Source organism: Garra rufa, chromosome 2 (genome assembly GCF_049309525.1).
Source record: "Garra rufa chromosome 2, GarRuf1.0, whole genome shotgun sequence".
NCBI classification, from domain to species: Eukaryota; Metazoa; Chordata; class Actinopteri; order Cypriniformes; family Cyprinidae; genus Garra; species Garra rufa.
In genome coordinates, this window is record NC_133362.1 from 54,631,800 (window position 1) to 54,645,824 (window position 14,025).

The 14,025-nt window shown below is 41.7% G+C and overlaps 7 non-coding genes across 7 annotated transcripts; all 7 read right to left on the reverse strand.

Annotated features, from left to right (window-relative positions):
- Positions 1-339: 339 nt before the first annotated feature.
- Positions 340-412, reverse strand: trnav-cac (transfer RNA valine (anticodon CAC)). Its single transcript has one exon. It is a non-coding gene; the product is annotated as a tRNA-Val (tRNA).
- Positions 413-1,394: 982 nt separating this feature from the next.
- On the reverse strand, positions 1,395-1,467 carry trnav-cac (transfer RNA valine (anticodon CAC)). Its single transcript has one exon. It is a non-coding gene; the product is annotated as a tRNA-Val (tRNA).
- Positions 1,468-1,593: 126 nt separating this feature from the next.
- Positions 1,594-1,666, reverse strand: trnav-aac (transfer RNA valine (anticodon AAC)). Its single transcript has one exon. It is a non-coding gene; the product is annotated as a tRNA-Val (tRNA).
- Positions 1,667-2,438: 772 nt separating this feature from the next.
- Positions 2,439-2,511, reverse strand: trnav-cac (transfer RNA valine (anticodon CAC)). Its single transcript has one exon. It is a non-coding gene; the product is annotated as a tRNA-Val (tRNA).
- A 982-nt stretch (positions 2,512-3,493) lies between these two features.
- trnav-cac (transfer RNA valine (anticodon CAC)) lies at positions 3,494-3,566 on the reverse strand. Its single transcript has one exon. It is a non-coding gene; the product is annotated as a tRNA-Val (tRNA).
- Positions 3,567-5,604: 2,038 nt separating this feature from the next.
- trnav-cac (transfer RNA valine (anticodon CAC)) lies at positions 5,605-5,677 on the reverse strand. The gene has a single exon. It is a non-coding gene; the product is annotated as a tRNA-Val (tRNA).
- Positions 5,678-6,660: 983 nt separating this feature from the next.
- trnav-cac (transfer RNA valine (anticodon CAC)) lies at positions 6,661-6,733 on the reverse strand. The gene has a single exon. It is a non-coding gene; the product is annotated as a tRNA-Val (tRNA).
- Between the last annotated feature and the right edge of the window lie 7,292 nt (positions 6,734-14,025).

Below are 14,025 nucleotides of genomic sequence, written 5' to 3' on the forward strand. Positions count from 1 at the left end.
GAGGTGAATATGATAACCATTACACTACAGAAACTTGTGCAGAGAAGACATCCAGCAATCTCTTGGTGATCGCTTGTTGAAAAACCTATAAAGGAAAAGATTACTAAATATCTCGTCTGACGATGCAAACAATTAATGTTTTACGTCCAAGGCAAAAAGCTGTTTCCGCTCAGTTTGGAACCGAGGACCTTTCGCGTGTAAAGCGAACGTGATGACCACTACAGAAACCTGACGGGGAGCCTCTCTTCTTTTAACACTACTTGGCAGAAGAGGCCTTTGTAGTGTTGACTAAGAATGCAGCAGAGCCTGGCTTAAGCATTTTTGGAAAAAGCCAGTAGCTGTTTCCACCCAGTTTCGAACTGGGGACCTTTCGTGTGTGAGGCGAACGTGATGACCACTACACTATGGAAACTTGCAAAAAGAACACAGCCAGCAATCTCCTGGTGATCGCTTGCTGTAAAACGAATAAAGGAAAAGATAACTAAATCCCTCCCCTGACTTTGCAAACAGTTCATGTTTACCCACAAAAGACAAACACTGTTTCTGCTCGGTTTCGAACCAAGGACTTTTCGCGTGTTAGGCGAACGTGATGACCACTACACTACAGAAACTTGATTAGGATCCACCGTTCTTTTAACTCGGCTTGGCAGAAGGCCTTTGTAGTGTTGACGAAGAAAGCAACAGATCCCTACTTAAGCAATTTTGGAAAAAGCCACCAGCTGTTGCCGCCCAGTTTCGAACTGGGGACCTTACGCATGAGGCGAACGTGACAACCACTACACTATGGAATCCTGTGCAGAGACGACTGCCAGCAATCTCCTGGTGATCGCTTGTGGAAGAGCGAACTAAGGAAAAGATAATTAAACACCTCACTTGACTTTGCAAACATTTCATGTTTTCCCACAAAAGAGAAACTCTGTTTCTGCTCGGTAAATCCACTTGGCAGAAGGCATTTGTAGTGTTTACGAAGAAAGCAGTAGATCCCTACTTAAACAATTTTGGAAAAAGCCAACAGCTGTTTCAGAACAGTTTCAAAAGGGGGACCTTTCGTATGTGGGGTGAATGTGATAACCATTACACTACAGAAACTTGTGCAGAAAAGACAGCCAGCAATCTCGTGGTGGTCGCTTGTTGAAAAACCTATAAAGGAAAAGATTACTAAATCTCTCGTCTGACGATGCAAACAATTAATGTTTTACGTCCAAGGCAAAAAGCTGTTTCCGCTCAGTTTGGAACCGAGGACCTTTCGCGTGTAAAGCGAACGTGATGACCACTACAGAAACCTGACGGGGAGCCTCTCTTCTTTTAACACTACTTGGCAGAAGAGGCCTTTGTAGTGTTGACTAAGAATGCAGCAGAGCCTGGCTTAAGCAATTTTGGAAAAAGCCAGTAGCTGTTTCCACCCAGTTTCGAACTGGGGACCTTTCGTGTGTGAGGCGAACGTGATGACCACTACACTATGGAAACTTGCAAAAAGAACACAGCCAGCAATCTCCTGGTGATCGCTTGCTGTAAAACGAATAAAGGAAAAGATAACTAAATCCCTCCCCTGACTTTGCAAACAGTTCATGTTTACCCACAAAAGAAAAACACTGTTTCTGCTCGGTTTCGAACCGAGGACCTTTCGCGTGTTAGGCGAACGTGATGACCACTACACTACAGAAACTTGATTCGGATACACCGTTCTTTTAACTCGGCTTGGCAGAAGGCCTTTGTAGTGTTGACGAAAAAAGCAACAGATCCCTACTTAAGCAATTTTGGAAAAAGCCACCAGTTGTTGCCGCCCAGTTTCGAACTGGGGACCTTTCGCAGGAGGGGAACATGACAACCACTACACTATGGAATCCCGCGCAGAGATGACTGCCAGCAATCTCCTGGTGATCGCTTGTGGAAGAGCGAACTAAGGAAAAGATAATTAAACACCTCACCTGACTTTGCAAACATTTCATGTTTTCCCACAAAAGAGAAACACTGTCTCTGCTCGGTAAATCCACTTGGCAGAAGGCATTTGTAGTGTTTACGAAGAAAGCAGTAGATCCCTACTTAAACAATTTGGAAAAAGCCAACAGCTGTTTCAAACTGGGGACCTTTCGTATGTGAGGTGAATGTGATAACCAATACACTACAGAAACTTGTGCAGAGAAGACAGCCAGCAATCTAGTGGTGATCGCTTGTTGAAAAACCTATAAAGGAAAAGATTACTAAATCTCTCGTCTGACGATGCAAACAATTAATGTTTTACGTCCAAGGCAAAAAGCTGTTTCCGCTCAGTTTGGAACTGAGGACCTTTCGCGTGTAAAGCGAACGCGATGACCGCTACAGAAACCTGACGGGGAGCCTCTCTTCTTTTAACACTACTTGGCAGAAGAGGCCTTTGTAGTGTTGACTAAGAATGCAGCAGAGCACTGGCTTAAGCAATTTTGGAAAAAGCCAGTAGCTGTTTCCACCCAGTTTCGAACTGGGGACCTTTCGCGTGTGAGGCGAACGTGATAACCACTACACTATGGAAACTTGCAAAAAGAACACAGCCAGCAATCTCCTGGTGATCGCTTGCTGTAAAACGAATAAAGGAAAAGATAACTAAATCCCTCCCCTGACTTTGCAAACAGTTCATGTTTACCCACAAAAGAGAAACACTGTTTCTGCTCGGTTTTGAACCGAGGACCTTTCGCGTGTTAGGCGAACGTGATGACCACTACACAACAGAAACTTGATTAGGATCCACCGTTCTTTTAACTCGGCTTGGCAGAAGGCCTTTGTAGTGTTGACGAAGAAAGCAACAGATCCCTACTTAAGCAATTTTGGAAAAAGCCACCAGCTGTTGCCGCCCAGTTTCGAACTGGGGAACTTTCGCATGAGGGGAACGTGACAACCACTACACTATGGAATCCTGTTCAGAGAGGACTGCCAGCAATCTCCTGGTGATCGCTTGTGGAAGAGCGAACTAAGGAAAAGATAATTAAACACCTCACCTGACTTTGCAAACATTTCATGTTTTCCCACAAAAGAGAAACACTGTCTCTGCTCGGTAAATCCACTTGGCAGAAGGCATTTGTAGTGTTTACGAAGAAAGCAGTAGATCCCTACTTAAACAATTTTGGAAAAAGCCAACAGCTGTTTCAGAACAGTTTCAAAAGGGGAACCTTTCGTATGTGGGGTGAATGTGATAACCATTACACTACAGAAACTTATACAAAGAAGACATCCAGCAATCTCTTGGTGATCGCTTGTTGAAAAACCTATAAAGGAAAAGATTACTAAATATCTCGTCTGACGATGCAAACAATTAATGTTTTACGTCCAAGGCAAAAAGCTGTTTCCGCTCAGTTTGGAACCGAGGACCTTTCGCGTGTAAAGCGAACGTGATGACCACTACAGAAACCTGACGGGGAGCCTCTCTTCTTTTAACACTACTTGGCAGAAGAGGCCTTTGTAGTGTTGACTAAGAATGCAGCAGAGCCTGGCTTAAGCATTTTTGGAAAAAGCCAGTAGCTGTTTCCACCCAGTTTCGAACTGGGGACCTTTCGTGTGTGAGGCGAACGTGATGACCACTACACTATGGAAACTTGCAAAAAGAACACAGCCAGCAATCTCCTGGTGATCGCTTGCTGTAAAACGAATAAAGGAAAAGATAACTAAATCCCTCCCCTGACTTTGCAAACAGTTCATGTTTACCCACAAAAGACAAACACTGTTTCTGCTCGGTTTCGAACCAAGGACTTTTCGCGTGTTAGGCGAACGTGATGACCACTACACTACAGAAACTTGATTAGGATCCACCGTTCTTTTAACTCGGCTTGGCAGAAGGCCTTTGTAGTGTTGACGAAGAAAGCAACAGATCCCTACTTAAGCAATTTTGGAAAAAGCCACCAGCTGTTGCCGCCCAGTTTCGAACTGGGGACCTTACGCATGAGGCGAACGTGACAACCACTACACTATGGAATCCTGTGCAGAGACGACTGCCAGCAATCTCCTGGTGATCGCTTGTGGAAGAGCGAACTAAGGAAAAGATAATTAAACACCTCACTTGACTTTGCAAACATTTCATGTTTTCCCACAAAAGAGAAACTCTGTTTCTGCTCGGTAAATCCACTTGGCAGAAGGCATTTGTAGTGTTTACGAAGAAAGCAGTAGATCCCTACTTAAACAATTTTGGAAAAAGCCAACAGCTGTTTCAGAACAGTTTTTAAAAGGGGGACCTTTCGTATGTGGGGTGAATGTGATAACCATTACACTACAGAAACTTGCGCAGAAAAGACAGCCAGCAATCTCGTGGTGGTCGCTTGTTGAAAAACCTATAAAGGAAAAGATTACTAAATCTCTCGTCTGACGATGCAAACAATTAATGTTTTACGTCCAAGGCAAAAAGCTGTTTCCGCTCAGTTTGGAACCGAGGACCTTTCGCGTGTAAAGCGAACGTGATGACCACTACAGAAACCTGACGGGGAGCCTCTCTTCTTTTAACACTACTTGGCAGAAGAGGCCTTTGTAGTGTTGACTAAGAATGCAGCAGAGCCTGGCTTAAGCAATTTTGGAAAAAGCCAGTAGCTGTTTCCACCCAGTTTCGAACTGGGGACCTTTCACGTGTGAGGCGAACGTGATAACCACTGCACTATGGAAACTTGTAAAAAGAACACAGCCAGCAATCTCCTGGTGATCGCTTGCTGTAAAACGAATAAAGGAAAAGATAACTAAATCCCTCCCCTGACTTTGCAAACAGTTCATGTTTACCCACAAAAGAGAAACACTGTTTCTGCTCGGTTTCGAACCGAGGACCTTTCGCGTGTTAGGCGAACGTGATGACCACTACACAACAGAAACTTGATTAGGATCCACCGTTCTTTTAACTCGGCTTGGCAGAAGGCCTTTGTAGTGTTGACGAAGAAAGCAACAGATCCCTACTTAAGCAATTTTGGAAAAAGCCACCAGCTGTTGCCGCCCAGTTTCGAACTGGGGAACTTTCGCATGAGGGGAACGTGACAACCACTACACTATGGAATCCTGTTCAGAGAGGACTGCCAGCAATCTCCTGGTGATCGCTTGTGGAAGAGCGAACTAAGGAAAAGATAATTAAACACCTCACCTGACTTTGCAAACATTTCATGTTTTCCCACAAAAGAGAAACACTGTCTCTGCTCGGTAAATCCACTTGGCAGAAGGCATTTGTAGTGTTTACGAAGAAAGCAGTAGATCCCTACTTAAACAATTTTGGAAAAAGCCAACAGCTGTTTCAGCACAGTTTCAAACTGGGGACCTTTCGTATGTGAGGTGAATGTGATAACCATTACACTACAGAAACTTATACAAAGAAGACATCCAGCAATCTCTTGGTGATCGCTTGTTGAAAAACCTATAAAGGAAAAGATTACTAAATATCTCGTCTGACGATGCAAACAATTAATGTTTTACGTCCAAGGCAAAAAGCTGTTTCCGCTCAGTTTGGAACCGAGGACCTTTCGCGTGTAAAGCGAACGTGATGACCACTACAGAAACCTGACGGGGAGCCTCTCTTCTTTTAACACTACTTGGCAGAAGAGGCCTTTGTAGTGTTGACTAAGAATGCAGCAGAGCCTGGCTTAAGCATTTTTGGAAAAAGCCAGTAGCTGTTTCCACCCAGTTTCGAACTGGGGACCTTTCGTGTGTGAGGCGAACGTGATGACCACTACACTATGGAAACTTGCAAAAAGAACACAGCCAGCAATCTCCTGGTGATCGCTTGCTGTAAAACGAATAAAGGAAAAGATAACTAAATCCCTCCCCTGACTTTGCAAACAGTTCATGTTTACCCACAAAAGACAAACACTGTTTCTGCTCGGTTTCGAACCAAGGACTTTTCGCGTGTTAGGCAAACGTGATGACCACTACACTACAGAAACTTGATTAGGATTCACCGTTCTTTTAACTCGGCTTGGCAGAAGGCCTTTGTAGTGTTGACGAAGAAAGCAACAGATCCCTACTTAAGCAATTTTGGAAAAAGCCACCAGCTGTTGCCGCCCAGTTTCGAACTGGGGACCTTACGCATGAGGCGAACGTGACAACCACTACACTATGGAATCCTGTGCAGAGACGACTGCCAGCAATCTCCTGGTGATCGCTTGTGGAAGAGCGAACTAAGGAAAAGATAATTAAACACCTCACTTGACTTTGCAAACATTTCATGTTTTCCCACAAAAGAGAAACTCTGTTTCTGCTCGGTAAATCCACTTGGCAGAAGGCATTTGTAGTGTTTACGAAGAAAGCAGTAGATCCCTACTTAAACAATTTTGGAAAAAGCCAACAGCTGTTTCAGAACAGTTTTTAAAAGGGGGACCTTTCGTATGTGGGGTGAATGTGATAACCATTACACTACAGAAACTTGCGCAGAAAAGACAGCCAGCAATCTCGTGGTGGTCGCTTGTTGAAAAACCTATAAAGGAAAAGATTACTAAATCTCTCGTCTGACGATGCAAACAATTAATGTTTTACGTCCAAGGCAAAAAGCTGTTTCCGCTCAGTTTGGAACCGAGGACCTTTCGCGTGTAAAGCGAACGTGATGACCACTACAGAAACCTGACGGGGAGCCTCTCTTCTTTTAACACTACTTGGCAGAAGAGGCCTTTGTAGTGTTGACTAAGAATGCAGCAGAGCCTGGCTTAAGCAATTTTGGAAAAAGCCAGTAGCTGTTTCCACCCAGTTTCGAACTGGGGACCTTTCGCGTGTGAGGCGAACGTGATAACCACTACACTATGGAAACTTGTAAAAAGAACACAGCCAGCAATCTCCTGCTGATCGCTTGCTGTAAAACGAATAAAGGAAAAGATAACTAAATCCCTCCCCTGACTTTGCAAACAGTTCATGTTTACCCACAAAAGAGAAACACTGTTTCTGCTCGGTTTCGAACCGAGGACCTTTCGCGTGTTAGGCGAACGTGATGACCACTACACAACAGAAACTTGATTAGGATCCACCGTTCTTTTAACTCGGCTTGGCAGAAGGCCTTTGTAGTGTTGACGAAGAAAGCAACAGATCCCTACTTAAGCAATTTTGGAAAAAGCCACCAGCTGTTGCCGCCCAGTTTCGAACTGGGGAACTTTCGCATGAGGGGAACGTGACAACCACTACACTATGGAATCCTGTGCAGAGATGACTGCCAGCAATCTCCTGGTGATCGCTTGTGGAAGAGCGAACTAAGGAAAAGATAATTAAACACCTCACCTGACTTTGCAAACATTTCATGTTTTCCCACAAAAGAGAAACACTGTCTCTGCTCGGTAAATCCACTTGGCAGAAGGCATTTGTAGTGTTTACGAAGAAAGCAGTAGATCCCTACTTAAACAATTTTGGAAAAAGCCAACAGCTGTTTCAGCACAGTTACAAACTGGGGACCTTTCGTACGTGAGGTGAATGTGATAACCATTACACTACAGAAACTTGTGCAGAGAAGACATCCAGCAATCTCTTGGTGATCGCTTGTTGAAAAACCTATAAAGGAAAAGATTACTAAATCTCTCGTCTGACGATGCAAACAATTAATGTTTTACGTCCAAGGCAAAAAGCTGTTTCCGCTCAGTTTGGAACCGAGGACCTTTCGCGTGTAAAGCGAACGTGATTCAATTCAATTCAAGTTTCAATTCAAGTTTATTTGTATAGCGCTTTTTACAATACAAATTGTTGCAGAGCAGCTGTACAAAAGTTTTAGGCTACTACAATATATTTAGTAGCTTATTAGTGGTGAATACTGTATGTTGAGTCAATGTACATATGATATAAATATTAAAATCAGTAACTGTGTGATCAAACAGATGATGAACACTAATTGCAATGGTTATGTGCTGTAATCGACTTGTAGGAAAATTATGTAGTGCTGTATGTTGTTTCAAGGCTGGCATCATCTGCGGTCCTCTGAGGGGTTGGCATCATCTCTTCTTCTGAATCCAGGCTGAATCTTGTGTAAACCCTAGTTACCACGGGATGGAATCCCGTGGCAGAGACAGAGAAACAAAGAAATAATTAGCGTAGCTGCTGTTCCAACTTCCGACCAAACAAAAATGATGTGTTTAGCCCAAGTTGAGGAATATTAATGTGCATTTGATCAGATGTAACTGAAATTACAACGTTATGAGATACATTATGTGAATGCTTGGCTAAAGAGATGAGTCTTTAATCTAGATTTAAACATAGAGAGTGTGTCTGAACCCCGAACGTTATCAGGAAGGCTATTCCAGAGTTTGGGAGCCAAATGAGAAAAGGCTCTCCCTCCTTTAGTGGACTTTGCTATCCTAGGTACTACCAAAAGTCCAGAGTTTTGCGACCTTAGGGAGCGTGAGGGATTGTAGCGTAGTAGGAGACTAGTTAGGTATGCAGGAGCTAAACAATTTAGGGCCTTATAGGTAAGAAGTAATATTTTGTAAGTGATACGGAACCTAATAGGTAGCCAGTGTAGAGACTGTAAAATTGGGGTAATATGATCATATTTTCTTGACCTGGTAAGGACTCTAGCAGCTGCATTTTGGACTACCTGTAGCTTATTTATTGAAGAAGCAGGACAACCACCTAGTAGTGCATTACAATAGTCCAGTCTAGACGTCATGAATGCATGAACTAACTTTTCTGCATCAGAAACAGGTAACATGTTCCGTAGCTTAGCAATGTTTCTAAGATGAAAGAATGCTGTTTTTGTAACATAGGAAATATGATTTTCAAAAGACAGGTTGCTGTCTAATATAACACCCAAATTTTTGACTGTAGAGGAAATAACAGTACATCCATCTAGTTGCAAGTTGCAGTTTAAGAGATTCTGTGTACTGTTTTTTGGTCCAATAATTAATATCTCGGTCTTATCTGAATTTAACAGTAGAAAATTATTGGTCATCCAGTCTTTCACATTTTTAACACACTCTGTTAACTTTGCTAAGTTAGAAGTTTCATCTGGTCTTGTTGAAATATATAGTTGAGTGTCATCAGCATAACAATGGAAACTAATCCCATATTTCCTAATAATATTACCGAGGGGTAACATGTAAATTGAAAATAGTAGAGGACCTAGGACAGATCCTTGTGGCACTCCATACTTTACTGGTGATAACTGCGATGACTCCCCGTTTAAATAAACAAAGTGGTAGCGATCGGACAGGTATGATCTGAACCATCCTAAAGCCTGCCCTTGAATACCTGTATAGTTTTGTAATCGATTTATGAGTATTTCATGATCTATAGTGTCGAACGCAGCACTAAGATCAAGTAAAACTAGCAATGAGACGCAGCCTTGATCTGACGCAAGTAGCAAGTCGTTTGTGATTTTTACAAGTGCAGTTTCTGTGCTATGATGGGGCCTGAAACCTGACTGAAATTCTTCAAAGATATTATTATTTTGCAAGAAGGAGCACAATTGAGCAGACACAACTTTTTCTAGAATTTTAGACATAAATGGAAGATTAGAAATGGGTCTGTAATTTGCCAATTCACCAGGGTCTAGCTGTGGTTTCTTAATAAGAGGTTTAATAACCGCTAGTTTGAATGGTTTTGGGACATGACCTAAAGATAACGATGAGTTAACAATATTAAGAAGCGGTACTTCTGCTACAGGTAACAACTCTTTTAGTAATTTAGTGGGTACAGGATCTAATAGGCATGTTGTTGGTTTAGATGTGGTGATAAGTTTATTTAATTCTTTCTGTTCTATAGTTGTAAAGCACTGGAGTTTTTCTTCCGGTGTAATGACTAATGTTGAAGTATCAGTTGCTGTGGTATCTATATTAGTTATTGTGTTTCTAATGTTGTCTATTTTATCAGTAAAGAAATTCATAAAGACGTTACTATTAAACTGTGCAGGAATATTCAGGTCAGGAGGTGTTTGGTTATTTGTTAATCTAGCCACTGTGCTAAATAAAAACCTTGGATTGTTTTGTTTTTTTTCTATGAGTTGGTGGATATACTCGGCTTTAGCAGCTTTTAAAGCCCGTCTATAGCTGGACATACTGTTTTTCCATGCAATTTTAAAAACTTCTAAGTTAGTTTTTCTCCATTTACGCTCAAGATTACGAGTTTCTTTTTTGAGAGAATGGGTATTACTGTTGTACCATGGCGCAGTACGTTTTTCTCTAACCTTTTTTAGCTTGATTGGGGCAACAGCTTCTAATGTGTTAGAGAAGATAGTGCCCATGTTACTAGTCATTTTGTCTAGTTCATGTTTATTTATGGGTGCACAGAGCAGTTGAGATAAATCAGGCAGGTTATTTGCGAATCTATCTTTGGTAGCAGGAACAATAGTTCTGCCCAGACGATAGCGCGGAGCTATATAGTTAACATCTGTAATACGCAGCATGCACGATACGAGGAAATGATCAGTAACATCATCGCTTTGAGGTACGATATCTATATCAGTAAGATCAAGTCCGTGCGATATAATTAGATCTAGTGTATTATTAAAACGATGAGTGGGCCCAGTGACATTTAGTTTGACTCCAAAAGAGTTTATCAGGTCAGTAAACGCAAGTCCTAACGCATCATTTGTATTATCAACATGAATGTTAAAATCCCCAGCAATTAATGCTTTATCAAAATTAACCAATAGGTCAGAAAGGAAATCTGCAAATTCTTTTAGGAATTCTGTATACGGCCCTGGAGGTCTATACACAGTAGCCAGAGCAAGAGATAGGAGAGATTTATTTTGCATATCTGACAGAGTAACATTAAGTAGGAGTACTTCAAATGAATTAAACCTGTACCCTGTTTTCTGAGTAACATTGAAAATATCACTATAAATTGTTGTAACACCAACGCCACGACTAATCTGACGAGGCTCATGCTTATAACAGTAGTTTGGTGGAGTAGACTCATTCAGACCAATATAATCATTTGGTTTTAGCCAAGTTTCAGTCAAGCAGAGTACATCAAAGCTATTATCTGTGATCATTTCATTTACAATAAGTGCTTTGGGTGCGAGTGATCTAATTTTTAGGAGCCCAAGCTTTAAAAATTGTTTTTGTTCATTTACAGTGCATTTTTCTGGTTTAATCACGATTAGATTTTTTCCAGATCCTGCATAAAATTTTAGTTTTGACCTCACTATTCGAGGAACAGACACAGTCTTTATAGATTGCACAGCACCAATACTATCGTTTAAATGTGCATAACAAAAGCCATCAACACAACTATTTGAAGATTTGCTTACTAGTCAAATGGAGCGCAGCGTCCTGGAGATGTTGTCCGACAGCAGTTCTGCTCCGACTCTGCTGGGGTGCAGGCCATCAGCGCGGAAAAGCCTAGGGCGCTCCCAGAAAAGATTCCAATTATTGACAAAGAGCAGTTTCTGTTCTTTACACCATGACAACAACCATTCATTTAGAGCAAAAAGTCTACTGAAACTTTCGTGTCCACGTCGATACGTGGGAAGCGGTCCTGACACGATGATTCTCGTCGCGGGCGCTGTGCTGCGAACCGTCTCGATCAGGCTCCTGAAATCCCTCTTCAGGACCTCCGTCTGCCGCAGCCTGATGTCGTTCACCCCCGCGTGCAGGACGATCGCGCCGACGCTCACATCGTCCTTCAGGATGGCAGGTATCTGTGAAGAGACATCAAGATCGCGAGCACCAGGAAAACAGCGAGTGTGCACTTTACCGTTAGCTAAGTTAGCACGAACGTACCGGACGATGGAGTCTCCGACGATCACAGCGTCGCGTTCCGTCTCGCGGAGGGGAGCGAAGCGGTGCCGGGTGGAGATCTGGAAGACCGGAGGCGGGGAGGTCCTGGCCCGGGGCCTGGCTCGCGCTTTCCTCTGCTGCTGCACCCAGGGTCCGTGGTGTCCCGGCGCCGGAGTGAACGACATCTGGGAGGATCGCGTCCTGGGTGCGCCGGATCTGTGCAGAGAATCACACGGGGTAGAGGTTATGGGAGTGTTAGGATCGAGCTGTACACTTACCCGGGCAAATTCGAGTGCGGTCTTTCGTTTACGCAGCTCGATCTGCCTAGCCAGGAGCTCCTGGATCTGCTTCTCCACGGCCTCCAGCTCCACCAGCACCGGGTGCAGCTCGAACGTGTCCTGCACTCAAAGGTAGACACAAATTCGCCATTAAAGCAAGTAACAGTGAGTAAACAGTTGAAATGTGTGTGAATAGAGAATAAACAATGTATGCAAGATTAGCCGCGACCGCGCTGGAAATGCTAAACGGGCTATAAGCTAGCTGAGTAGCAGACTCGGGAAAGCAAAAATAAAAACTAATGATAGCAAGGCGTTCCGATTTGTTTTTGTTGTACAACACGACAGGGGGTATATTCACATGTTATGAAAAACAAAAATGATGGTGTATAGAATTGTTTTTAGGTTTAAAAAATAGAAAATAGTAATTTGACTCGACGGAGCTTCAACTCAAGGTGTGCGCTACGACAAACGGGAAGTGCTTGGGCTAAACACATCATTTTTGTTTGGTTGGAAGTTGGAACAGCAGCTACGCTAATTATTTCTTTGTTTCTCTGTCTCTGCCACATCCCGTGGTAACTAGGATTTACACAAGATTCAGCCTGGATTCAGAAGAAGAGATGATGCCAACCCCTCAGAGGACCGCAGATGATGCCAGCCTTGAAACAACATACAGCACTACATAATTTTCCTACAAGTTGATTACAGCACATAACCATTGCAATTAGTGTTCATCATCTGTTTGATTACACAGTTACTGATTTTAACATTTATATCATATGTACATCGACTTAACATACAGTATTCACCACTATTAAGCTACTAAATATATTGTAGTAGCCTACAACTTTTGTACAGCTGCTCTGCAACAATTTGTATTGTGAAAAGCGCTATACAAATAAACTTGAATTGAATTGAATTGAACAAGGACAGGTGTACACAATAATCCAAATCAACACAAACGAGGAGAGGAAGTCCATACAAGGGCAATGGGTGAAACCAAGAACACAGAACAATAGGGGAAGACAATGGGAGAAACCAAAACAGAACAGTCCAATGACCAGAAACACAAGGAGACACGTAACAATAGGAAAGACTTGATACACAAAGAGTGGATTTGTACATTACTCTCATCAGTTTCATCAGTCTCATCAACTCCTCTGCTTTTTGAACATCATCATCAGTGATGCATCCCAATCTGAAATTTGCCAACTTTAAATTTGACGTCAAATAATTGTGAGCATTTCTGTGATAGCCTACTTCTAAAAGATCATTGATTTCTTGTGCATGGAATCATAACTCGCAATAAAATTACACCCATCCTTTTCCATTCACAAGCTTGTGATTGAGTCAACCAAACACCTGGAGTCCATGGAAGCTGTCTTTATGACAGAATATTCTTCAAGAAATCTGTCTATCATTAGACAGAGCAAATTCCAGCAACTATTGTCTTAAAATTAATCAATTCTATCAATCAATATTATTTATTATAATTATTTTAAAATCTCCTTTCAGAACAGCATTTTTTCCCTGACATCTTTCCCTTTTGCTTTACTGACTTTCCCTTGAAATTAACCTGTTATATATTGTTAATCATTTGATGTTAACTTTTACTTCAAATTGTTGGCAAGACAATTGTTTATATTCACAAAGTTTTATAAATATGTAAGTTGATGTATGGAATCTTATTAAATAACCTTCGTCTGAATATCATTGTGCTTAACATTTTTATTACTTTCAATAGTTACAGTTTCCCAAGCTGGTGTTTGTGAAAGAGTTAGGGGGTTTATGAGTTTAACGAAAATCTAATAATTAATTAAATCATTAAAAAATGGCAAAAAAAATTTAATGAAAAATGAAACCTTTGTTAGGAGCAGTTTGGAGAAAACATATTTTTTTTAGATGAATATGAAGTTGGAGATTTTGCTTGTATTGATCACCATTGTGTGTCATGTTCATGATTCACCAATTTCAAGACTTCATAATTCACCAATTTGGTTTTGAATTGGGAAAAAATTTGACTTTTTTTTCTGAAAACAAGACAATCATTTTTACTCATCTAGAAAATCCTTCTTGATTTAGAATTTTTAGATATTTTCATAAAAAAATTCATAAAAAAATCTAAGCTA